The sequence below is a fragment of the Barbus barbus genome (genome assembly GCF_936440315.1).
Source record: "Barbus barbus genome assembly, chromosome: 24".
NCBI lineage: Eukaryota > Metazoa > Chordata > Actinopteri > Cypriniformes > Cyprinidae > Barbus > Barbus barbus.
In genome coordinates, this window is record NC_136752.1 from 3,626,608 (window position 1) to 3,637,664 (window position 11,057).

Genomic DNA, 11,057 nt, shown 5'->3' on the forward strand with positions numbered 1-11,057 from the left:
TGGAACGTGACCTAAAGATAATGATGAGTTAATAATATTGAGAAGCGGTTCTTCTACTACAGGAAACAACTCTTTCAGTAGTTTAGTGGGTACAGGATCTAATAAACACATTGTTGGTTTAGATGCACTGATAAGTTTATTTAGCTCTTCCTGTCCTATAGTTGTAAAGCACTGCAGTTTTTCTTTGGGTGCGATGAATGAAGCTGAAAAACAAGACGCAGTAGAATCTACATTTGATATTGTCTTTCTGATGTTATCTATTTTATCAGTAAAGAAATTCATAAAGTCATTACTATTAAACTGTGAGGGAATATTTAGATCGGGTGGCATGTGTTTATTTGGTAATCTATCCACTGTGCTAAATAAGAACCTTGGATTGTTTTGGTTATTATCTATGAGTTTGCGGATATGCTCTGCCCTGGCAGCTTTTAAAGCCTGTCTATAGCTGAACATACTGTTTTTCCACGTAAGTCTAAAAATGTCTAAGTTAGTTTTTCTCCATTTGTGCTCAAGATTACGAGTTTCTTTCTTGAGAGAATGGGTATAACTGTTGTACCATGGCACAGTACGTTTTTCTCTAACCTCTTTCAATTTGAGGGGGGCAACTGCTTCTGCTGTATTAGACAAGATAGTGCCCATGTTGCTAGTCATTTCGTCTAGTTCATGTGTATTTATGGGTACACAAAGCAGTTGAGAGAAATCAGGCAGGTTATTTGTGAATCTGTCTTTGGTGGCTGGAACAATAGTTCTGCCCGAACGATAATGCGGAGCCATATAACTAATATCAGTAATACGCAGCATGGACGATACAAGGAAATGATCAGTAACATCATCATTTTGAGGTACGATATCTATATCAGTAAGATCAATTCCATGCGATATAATTAAATCTAACGTATGATTAAAACAATGAGTGGGCCCGGTGATGTTTTGCTTGACTCCAAAAGTGTTTATTAGGTCAGTAAACGCAAGTCCTAGGTTAGAGAGTCGGACTCGTAATCGAAAGGTTGCGGGTTCGAGCCCCCGGCCGGCAGGGATTGTAGGTTGAATGGGGGGAGTGAATGTACAGCGCTCTCTCCACCCTCAATACCACGACTGAGGTGCCCTTGAGCAAGGCACCGAACCCCCAATTGCTCCCCGGGCGCTGCAGCATGGCTGCCCACTGCTCCGGGTGTGTGTTCACGGTGTGTGTGTGTGTGCATTTGTTCACTACTCACTGCTGTGTGTGTGCACTTGGATGGGTTAAACGCAGAGCACCAATTTCGAGTATGGGTCACCATACTTGACAATACGTCACGACGACGACTTTTAAATCATTTGTATTATCAACATGAATGTTAAAATCTCCGACAATTAGCACTTTATCAACATTGACCAATAAATCTGAGAGAAAATCTGCAAATTCTTTTAGGAAATCTGTATATGGCCCTGGCGGTCTATACACAGTAGCCAGAGCAAGAGACAGGAGAGATTTATTTTGCATATCTAACAGTGTAACATTAAGCAGAAGTATTTAGAATGAGTTAAACCTCCTCTATCCTGTTTTCTGAGAAACATTGAGAATATCACTATATATTGTTGCAACACCGCCACCACGACCAGTCTGACGCGGCTCATGTTTATAACAGTAGCTTGGTGGAGTAGACTCATTTAGACCAAAATATTCACTGTGATCATTTCATTTACAATAACTGCTTTGGGTGCGAGGGATCTAATGTCTAGGACCCCAAGCTTTATAAATAGTTTTTGTTCATTTATTTTGTGTTTTTCTGGTTTAATCACGATCAGATTTTTTCTAGACTGGAAACAGTGAGTGTGCACTTTACCTTCAGCTAACGTAGCACGGACGTGCCGGACGATGGAGTCTCCGACGATCATAGCGTCGCATTCCATCTCGCGGAGGGGAGCGAAGTGGTTCCGGGTGGAGTTCTCGAAGACCGGAGGCGGAGAGGTCGTCGCCCGGGGCCTGGCTCGTGTCTTCCGCTGCTGGTGCACCCAGGGTCCGTGGCGTCCCGGCGCCGGAGTGAAGGACATCTGCGAAGATCACGTCTCTGGGAAGATCAGGGTCTGTGCAGAGAAACACACGGAGTAGAGGTGGTGGGAGTGTTAGCAGCGTGCAGGACTTGTGAGCGTCAGCTCGGGATGTTTCCAGTAGTGCTTGTGCGATAATTCGATAACGATAATTATCGCGATATAATTTCCCCCCGATAAAACGATATGAAGAGTTCGATAAATGTTCCATATAATGTTTATGTGCCAAAAGCAGAACGAAACAACGCGACTTGAACCGCGACACATGGACCGTTTATCCGCTTGGATCAAAGTTCAAACTGGCGCGCGGCGCGAGCTCACTAGAGCAGAATCAGATGCGTTTACTCGGTCATGCGAGCATTAAGCAGCGCTGTGAGATCCAGTGTGAAGCGCTTGAATTCAGCGATGAACACAAACGACTCTGTGGTAGTTTAAAGTTTAAAGCCAAACAGGAGAAACACTGTGTGCAACGAGACAGTCAGAAGGCTTTTCAGTCTACACATCGCCATCATTTACCATGGAATTACTGTAGTAACATTCAGTGCACCATGGTATTGTGGCAGAAATGTGGGATATTCACACTGAATTTTATTACAGGAGTAATGGTATATAATTATAGTATGTATCTGTGATTAAGCTATAGCATGCATGCATTTATACTGAATGTTTTTAGACTACTGTTTTTCATACAAATAGGCTACCTAAAAATAAAAAAAAAACACTTGCTAAAATTTTTACAGATGTTACTGATTTTGATAATGAACAAAACTTTACCTCTGCATCCTAACTCGAGCTACTATCAAAAGTGCATTTCTAAGAGACAAAAAAAAAGGGATATTATTTTTTATTAATATTATCAGGCAACCCAAACCTGTTTCTTGATTTGAAACACTATAACTCATTAGAACATGCAGAAACTAAGAAATACATTTTTCTATTTAGACATTTATTTTGTTAAGGAAAATTAATGGTCTGGGTTCTACAACTTTTACTTTGGAGCAAAAATCTGGCTTTAAACTTGAAAAAAATAAAGATTTTACATTTATCGTGATAATAATCGATATCGACTGATATGAATAAAATTATCGTGATCATTTTTTTTGGTCATATCGCCCAGCCCTAGTTTCCAGCACGGCTCTCCGCTCTCTCAGCTGGGCCTGCTTCTCCACCAGGTCGCGTATCTGCTTCTCCACAGCCTCCAGCTCCAGCTGCATCGAATGCAGCTCGAATGTGTCCTCACCTGCACTCAAAGGTAGACACAAATCCCCCATTTAAGCAAGTAACAGTGAAACAATGGTAATGTGTGTGAATAGAGTATTAGCAATCTAAGCGAGATTAGCGGCAGCCACGCTGCCGATGCTAACGGGCTATAAGCTAATAGCAGACTCGAGAAATCAAAATAAAACTAGTGATAAGGCGCTCTGATTGGTTTTGTTTTAGAATGCTATAGGGGATGTATTCACACGTTATAGAAACGAAAATGATAGTGTATAAAATTGTTTTTAAGATAGAAAATAGACGATAAAGAATCAACTTGATGGAGCTCAAACTCAAAACACGCAGTCATAAATCAGCGCATGCGTGTAGAAAGTAATGGCAGAGAAAGTAATGGCAATTTCAGTACAACACAACCACATGATGACTCAGAAGCTGATATGAAGTCCTGTGGTCACTCATGCTCTGTCCAGCTTGGCACACACTACTGAAGTATGATGGAGCGAGAAGAAGATATTGTCCTTTATCACTCTTGCACTAAGTTTGTTTGGGTGGAGGCCATCCAGTTTAAAGATGGAAGTTGTCGATGAAGATGACTCCTTTTGTACTGCAGGTTCTTTTTAGCCATGTATTCAGCCCAAGCAGCCGTGAAAACATGTTAGTTTCCCTTGCTAGGAGTGGTCAACTGGTGAACGACTGAACTTTAAAGTGTTTCTGTCACAAGGAACGGGGCGGAAGCAAAGATGCAGGTGAGTAATAATATTTAATGGTCAGATGACACAAATACAGTACAGTCTCTCGGATGGGATGGTGGCGCAGGGACAAGATGGACAGCGTGCTGGTGACGAGTGGTGATGGTGAATCCAGTGCAGGTGAACATCCAGACGAGACGAGAACCACGAAGACTCCAGACAGACGAAGACCAGGAACACTGTAGCAGACGGCACACGATGAACAACACGGAGGACATCAAACAACGATCTGACAAGGAGAGGAAAGTGCGGTGAGACTTTATAGGTGAGTAGATTGGCAGCAGCTGATGCGGGAATTGAGATCAGCTGGCGCGCTGATGACTGGAGTGAGCGGTCACGCCCACTCACACACACACACAGAGAACAACAATACACGAGACATGAAGAAACCAGTGAATTCATGAACCGTGACAGTACCCTCCCTCCTAGGAACACCTCCTGGTGTACCCAGACTCCCTTACCTGTCGATTGTAATCATCAATAAGGGAGTGATCCAGAATTCTCTCCTCCGGACCGTAACCTTCCCAGTCCACCAAGTACTGAAATCCGCGTCCCCTCCGCCTTGAGTCCAGAATACGATTAACCGAATAAGCGGGTTCCCCTTCTACGAGTCGCGGCGGTGGGGAAACCGGGGCTGGCGGATTAATACGGGCAAGGGAATAAAGTGGGCCGCCTTCGAGAACCGGTCCACCACGGTCAAAACTACCGTGTTACCCTGAGAGGGTGGGAGGGCGGTGACAAAATCTAGAGCGATATGGGACCAGGGTCTCGAAGGGACCGGCAGCGGTTGAAGGAGCCCATCTGGGGGTCTATTGGAAGTCTTACCAGTGGCACAAACTGAGCAAGCCAAAACAAAACTGTGAACATCGCAAGCCATGAGTGGCCACCAGAATCATTGCTTGACTAAAGATGTAGTGCGACTGACTCCTGGATGACAAGCCACATTGGAACAATGTCCCCACTGAATAACGTCGGACAGTAATCCCTCTGGCACAAATAACCGGTTCGTACGATAAAAGGTACCCCCGACCCTTCTAACCAGTGACGCCATTCTTCCAATGCTAATTTGACTGCCAACAACTCTCGGTTACCAATGTCATAATTACTTTCGGCAGGGGACAAACGGTGAGACAAAAACGCGCACGGATGCATTCTGCCGTCTGCCGGAGAACGTTGGGATAGCACTGCACCTACCCCCACCTCTGACGCATCGACCTCCACCATGAACTGACGTGATGGATCAGGGGTAACTAAGATGGGGGCTGAAACAAAGCGGCCTTTCAGTTTGGCAAACGCAGCCTCAGCTGCGTTTGACCACCTGAACGTAGTTCTGGGGGAGGTCAAGGCGGTCAGAGGCGAGGCTAGTTGGCTGAAATTGCGAATGAACTGCCGGTAGAAATTGGCGAACCCCAGAAACCTCTGTAGGGCCTTACGGGAATCTGGACTTGGCCAATCCACCACAGCCTTAACCTTCTCAGGATCCATACGCACTCCCTCAGACGACACAATGTACCCTAGGAAGGGAACAGACTGTGCGTGAAAAGCGCATTTCTCCGCCTTGACAAAAAGCCCATTCTCTAACAGCCTCTGAAGCACTCGTCGAACGTGCTGCACGTGCTCCTGGAGAGAAGAAGAAAAAATCAATATGTCATCCAGGTAAACATATATGAATTGATCGACCATATCTCGCAACGCGTCGTTGACGAGTGCCTGGAAGACTGCCGGGGAGTTGGACAGACCGAAAGGCATGACCAAGTATTCAAAGTGCCCCCTGGGGGTGTTAAAGGCAGTCTTCCATTCATCCCCCCTCCTAATGCGGACCAAATGATAAGCGTTACGTAAGTCCAGTTTGGTGAAGATTGACGCTCCCTGCAACCTCTCGAAGGCTGAGGACATCAGCGGCAAAGGATACGTATTCTTTACCGTGATGTTGTTCAGCCCCCGGTAGTCAATACAAGGTCGCAAGGACCCGTCCTTCTTCCCCACAAAAAAGAACCCCACCCCCGCTGGAGAAGAGGAGGGACGGATGAACCCCGCTGCTAGAGAATCAGAAATATATTTCTCCATAGCCTCTCTCTCTGGAACAGAAAGTGAATATAACTTGCCCTTAGGCGGAGACGTACCTGGCAGTAACTCTATAGCACAGTCATAGGGACGATGCGGAGGGAGAGAAGCAGCACGAGACTTACTGAACACCTCCTTCAGGTCGTGATACTCCGTGGGCACGTTTGACCAATCCACTGCCTCCTCCTGAAACGTAGAAACAGAAACAGACGGACAAGCGGACATAAGACAAGACTGATAACATTTACTGCTCCACTCCGATACTGTTCTCTGCTGCCAATCGATTCTGGGGTTGTGCTTGGTGAGCCAGGGGTGACCTAAAACAATGGGTGCGAGGGGGGAGTCCAGAATGTAGAAGGAGATGGTTTCAGAGTGGTTGCCAGATACGATGAGTGTGACGGGTCCGGTGGTGAAGGAAATGATGGGAAGGGCTTGGCCATTGAGGGCGTGAACTGCGATGGTCTGTGTGAGGGGTAGAAGGGGAACTTGAGTCCTATGTGCAAAACCAGAGTCCATGAAATTACCCTCAGCCCCAGAATCCAGCAGTGCGTGACAGTCCTGAGTGTGGGCTGACCATCGTAGTCTTACCGGGAGGAGTGTAGATGTCGATGAGGTCTTCTCAGCGGAGATCCCACCCGACAGTAGCCTCAGACTTACTGCCGGGCTTGCCCCTTTTACAGGACAGTAGCAGGCGAAATGTCCTGCCGTGCCACAGTACAGGCACAAGCCCTGGGATCTCCGCCTCTCCTTCTCCTCCCGGGAAAGCCGAGCTCGCCCGACCTGCATGGGCTCGTGATCGTAGACGGGACTGACCGTGTCCCTGCCGCTGGCTCGTGGTGTAGACGTTTCCCCAGGAAGCCGAGCGGGTAACCTCCGCCGCTCGACTCAAGAGAGTCGGGAGTCTACACGCAACGCCAGATCGACAAGCCCATTGAGTGTGGGGGGTAGGTCCAGGGCATAGATCTCATTCCGGACGCGATCAGCCAACCCATGCAGGAACATATCCCACTGCGCCTCCTCGTTCCACTGACACTCTGCCGCCAAGGTCCTGAACTCGATGGAGTAGTCAGAGACGGATCTCTCCCCCTGTTTGAGATCCGCCAGCATCCGCGCGGCTTCTCTCCCAGCAACCGCGCGGTCAAACACTCTCTTCATCTCGGCAGAGAGTGTCTGAAACGAGGCGCCGCATGGATCCTGGTTTTCCCACACCACTGTTCCCCATAGAGCTGCTCTCCCAGTCAGCAGCGTGAGCACGAACGCCACCTTGGTCTGCTCGCTGGCAAAGGTCTTGGGCTGCAGGGAGAGATGCATAGCACAGCGAGTCAGAAATGCACGGCAAAAGTTCGGCTCACCGCTGTATAGTTCCGGAGTTGGTAGGCGGGGCTCTGACTGGGAGACGCTCTCCGATGGTATGAAGGGAGCTGGCGGTGTGGGTGGCGCAGCGGGATTTCACAGATGTTGTATTTGCTGGGTGAGCTCAGACACCTGCGCCACAAGAGCACGAATCGCCTGTCCCGACTCCTTCATGCTCCTTTCCTGGGCCTCCATCCGAGAAACGCTGGACCTTAGGAAGTCCTCCCGCGACGAAGTAGTTCCACCTGCTGCTTCCATCTCTCTGGTCAGATCGTTCTGTCACAAGGAACGGGGCGGAAGCAAAGATGCAGGTGAGTAATAATATTTAATGGTCAGATGACACAAATACAGTACAGTCTCTCGGATGGGATGGTGGCGCAGGGACAAGATGGACAGCGTGCTGGTGACGAGTGGTGATGGTGAATCCAGTGCAGGTGAACATCCAGACGAGACGAGAACCACGAAGACTCCAGACAGACGAAGACCAGGAACACTGTAGCAGACGGCACACGATGAACAACACTGAGGACATCAAACAACGATCTGACAAGGAGAGGAAAGTGCGGTGAGACTTTATAGGTGAGTAGATTGGCAGCAGCTGGTGCGGGAATTGAGATCAGCTGGCGCGCTGATGACTGGAGTGAGCGGTCACGCCCACTCACACACACACACAGAGAACAACAATACACAAGACATGAAGAAACCAGTGACATGAACCGTGACAGTTTCAAAGAGTTCACTGAAATCCTTCTTATAGAGTTCTGCCTGCTCTTTCTGAATTTCATTCTTCCTCACATGGATGATGACTCGATTTGCAGTCTTGTGCTTCATTAGAATATTCCAAAGTTCCTTGTTCACATCAGAGATGGTTGCTTGAGGAAAGCAGTATGACGTTGTAGTCCTGCTACTGATGTTTCTGATAATAGAGTCACCCACTTTCAGAGTCCTGGGCTCGGCTCCATGCTGAGTTTCGCTGTCTGCTTGACCTTGAGTGCCTGTTAGTAGCAATGTTAGCTGCTGGCTGATATGATCTATGTTCAGTCACATTTGGGAATTCCTCACCCACATTCATCAATGCTTCAACTCGTTCTCAAGATGTATAGGGGTGGTAAAATATCAGTGTTTGCAAGCCTCCTGTTTGTGCCATCGATTAGTCTGTCGATCAGTCTCGGCTTGTTCCTCTACACTTGGTATAAACTGTGATTCACTAGATTCACAGGTCTCATCAGCTGTATGCTGAGGGGGTCCATGATGACCGTCTGCTGTGTGTTCCGCCTGTTTTTGAAGTCCAGAAAATAACTTTGTTTCAAGAACCGCAATCCTTTGTAGAAGTCTGTGGCAGTTCATGCAGCAAGTAGATTCCACAAGAGGCATTTCTTTCTCGTCTGCTTGAATGTCGGCAGCTGTGTTGTCCCGTTTCTGGAATGTAAGCTACTGGCAGTGGGAGGCAAAGAGTCTTATTTTTTGTCCAGTCTAAAAAAGTTTTTAGTTTGGTGTTTGTGCCAAAACTGTGTTGTTTGAGCACTGTGCTGATCTGCTGAAGTTAAAATCTTAGAAGAATCTGAGAAAAGTACATAAACCGGGAGCAAAGTGCAGAGCAGTAAGCAAGAGCATCCGAAGATTAGCAAAGCTGGAAGTTAATGTGTCCGGAAGTTATAGCCTGAGAAAGAGCCGAAAATATCTATTATATTAATAAGAGCTGGCACCGACTTCTCAGGTTCTAAGAGCAATAAGATATCATCAGCGTATAAAGCAATCATATGTTTTGTCCTGTCGATATCTATATCCACTATATTTGCATGGTTATGAATGGTCTCTGCCAATGGTTCGAGAACCGAAGCAAAAAGAAGTGGTGACAGGGGATAACCCTGTCTAGTTCCACGGTTCAGACTGAAGGCAGCAGAACGCATGCCATTTGTCGAAACGGAAGCTTTGGGTGACCTACACTCCCCTCCAAAAGTATTGCGACAGTGAGGCCAATTCCTTTATTTTTGCTGTAGACTGAAAACATTTGGGTTTGACATCAAAACATGAATATCAGACAAGAGATTTGCATGCCGGCTTTTATTTCCAGGTATTTACATCTGTATTTACATCACAACTAGGGATGGGTACCGAAACTCGGTATTAAATCGGTCTCGGAGCTAAATTATGAAAGACCGGAGTATCGATAAGCTCTGACGTTATCGGTACTTCTGTCGGTATTGGAGAAATTAAGAAAACACACATACATTTATTGGTTCTCTCTTTCTCTCTCTCTCTCTCTCTCTCTATATATATATATATGTTTTTATGTGCAATAATATTCAAACATTTGTCTATGATGCATTTTTGCTATGCGCAATTCAGAAGCCAGATCACGCTCACGCGGAGCTTCAGCACACGCAACATGAAAGTCCTGTTTAATTATGATAGAAGAGAGAACCAACTATTCAAACATCTGCTCACACTTTAGGCCTGTGGCTGTTATATTAAGCTAAGTATTTTTTTTTTTTTTTCGATTTTGGCTTCCAAGGATTATAGCCGCATTTATTCTAGCACAACTCCCTTCCCTTCATAGCGGCGCGGATTCATTCCTCCGAATCAAAACTTAACATCTGAATCAGCTCAATCAGTGATTGTTATAAAATGCCATCTTTACTGTTGCTACATTGCAGGACATATTTGATAGTAAAACGTTGAAAGTACAATCTGCTGTTCCCCAGGCTGAAACGCGCGCGTGTGCCTGCGCGGCGGCGTGCTCCAAAACGGACAAGCACACTTTGAGCTTCGGGCGCGTCGAAATAACACACAAAAATATGCCAAAAAATACACACACAATGTGTCAAAATGGCCGGTTATGAGAGTCTTCACTTTTATGTTTTAAGTGGACGAGAACAGTTGGGAGAAAATCCGATGCGTGTCAGTATATTGTCTTAAAGTGTCAGACTGGAGCTTGAGCCATCAATGTTAATCAAAGAAAAAAATGCAAAGAGAAAATCACCCACAGCTCTTAATCTGAACAACGTTATAGCTTTAATAAGCATAAATCTATCAGTACATACAGTACATACAGTGAAAACTATGCAGTGCTCATTTACATTTGATTACTTTTGTAACTATTACTTACCTGAACATTAATATTAGTAGACCTTCATGGAAAAATGAAAGCACTGTTTATTTCATTTCGTTTGTGTGTTTGTTTTATTGTATTTGTCAGTTTGTTTTACTTTGTTTCTTTGTTCATGTTGTTACTGTATCTTATCTTATGTATATAAAACACTAAAAATACCTGCACACTGGTGCATTTACAAATTGATGAAGTGCAGGCATTTTTAGTGTTTTATATACATAAGATAAGATACTGTAAGAATATGAACAAAGAAACAAAGTAAAACAAAAAGTACCGATAAGAATACCGTTAAAGTACCGGATCGATAAGCAGTATCGATAAGAGTAGTAATACCGTTAAAACCTTAACGATACCCATCCCTAATCACAACATAGAAGATATAATCGTTTGTTTGAACCCACCCATTTTTCATGTGAGCAAAAGTATTGGAACAGATAGAATTAACATAGATTAAAGTGAAAACACTTAATATTTAGTTGCAAATCCTTTGCTTTCAATAACTGCATCAAGCCTGTGAACCACTGACATCA